Source organism: Hydra vulgaris, chromosome 09 (assembly GCF_038396675.1).
Source record: "Hydra vulgaris chromosome 09, alternate assembly HydraT2T_AEP".
NCBI lineage: Eukaryota > Metazoa > Cnidaria > Hydrozoa > Anthoathecata > Hydridae > Hydra > Hydra vulgaris.
Genome location: NC_088928.1, coordinates 52,278,239 through 52,279,600, shown reverse-complemented (window position 1 = coordinate 52,279,600; position 1,362 = coordinate 52,278,239). Strand labels below are relative to the sequence as shown.

At 31.2% G+C, this 1,362-nt stretch overlaps 1 non-coding gene across 1 annotated transcript; it reads right to left on the bottom strand.

Moving 5' to 3' along the window:
• Nucleotides 1–510: 510 nt before the first annotated feature.
• Nucleotides 511–582, bottom strand: trnac-gca (transfer RNA cysteine (anticodon GCA)). Its single transcript has one exon. It is a non-coding gene; the product is annotated as a tRNA-Cys (tRNA).
• Between the last annotated feature and the right edge of the window lie 780 nt (nt 583–1,362).

The window sequence follows — 1,362 nt, the reverse complement described above, 5'->3', positions numbered from 1 at the left end:
TGCAACTTGGGTCATCATGAGAACTTTTTATTATTAAAAACGATTAGTAATTTGAAATAGTAAATCGTATAATAAATGAGATGTATATAACAGTCGGGTAATTTTTAATGACTCACCCCCCTTATTTTATTCGTAGAATCGCCTCTGGCCGTGGCTAGTGGGTCTAAGGTCCACCCCCATAACCTGTTATTAGGACCCCGATTTCTTAAAAAAAAATTCCACTAAGTTCAAGAAAGAAAAAAAAAATTCCGAAAAGGCCCTAAATTTGCAAATTTGACCCCCAGCGTAGCGACGGCTCTAGAGCCGTGGCGCGTGCACACAGCCGTGTGTACGCGCATTTAAAAAATTGAAATGGTCTTCAACGAGATTGCGATTTTTTTTTCTTATAAACATTAATGTTGTAAACATTAATGTTGTAAACATTTTATTACATTATCAAAATCATTATGATTACAAAACGGCTGTTAATAAAAAACATTTAAAAAACAATATTAAAATAAAACATTTGATAGGGGACACCCGGGTTTGAACCGGGGACCTCTCGATCTGCAGTCGAATGCTCTACCACTGAGCTATATCCCCATACTTTCACTGCAACTCTTAAAATATAAGTAGTAAAAATTATAAATGAACTATATATGAAATCGTACTAATTATTTTTAAAATATAAATATTAAACTAAGAATATAGTAAATAATTGTGTACCTATGCAAAAGTCCCAGTCAAATCCAACTCATGGAATCTTTTTAACTATTCTTTTTTGCAAGTTTTATGTTTCCGGTCTTGGTCAGTAATAATATTTGGTTGATATTAAGTAGTCTGCATTTTGATAGAATTAAAAATGCCGTCCTTTCTGAATATGAAAATTTCTTAACATATTTTCTTGTTTAGTTTCACTACTTTTTAAAACACTAGAATCTTGTTGCTGTATCTTTTTTCTTGTGACATGAAAAATTGCAACGCTAGCAATTTACCTGGTCTGTGCCGTTTACTGGAGGGCGGTAGGGACTTTTTTGGAGGGTGGTAGAAATTTTTGCGGTTTAGAAAAATATTTCCTGTTGTTAATGTTTACAATTTTTTCATTTTTTCAAAAAAAAAAAAAAAACCCAATAAAAATTGTTGCTCTCATATAAATGCATAAGTAACGAAACCAACAATATATGAATGAAAAGTACATGGTTATTTTTAAAATGTTTCAACACTCAACCACCAGTAATTAAACAAAATATTTGTAACTTGCTATCTCTTGTCAGTATAAAGTTTTATTTCTGAATAATTAACAAGTTTTTTTTTACTTTTAATTCACTTCCAATAAAGCTGCAAGCAACCACTATTAAGTTGGGAGTTATTCGAAAAGAAAAA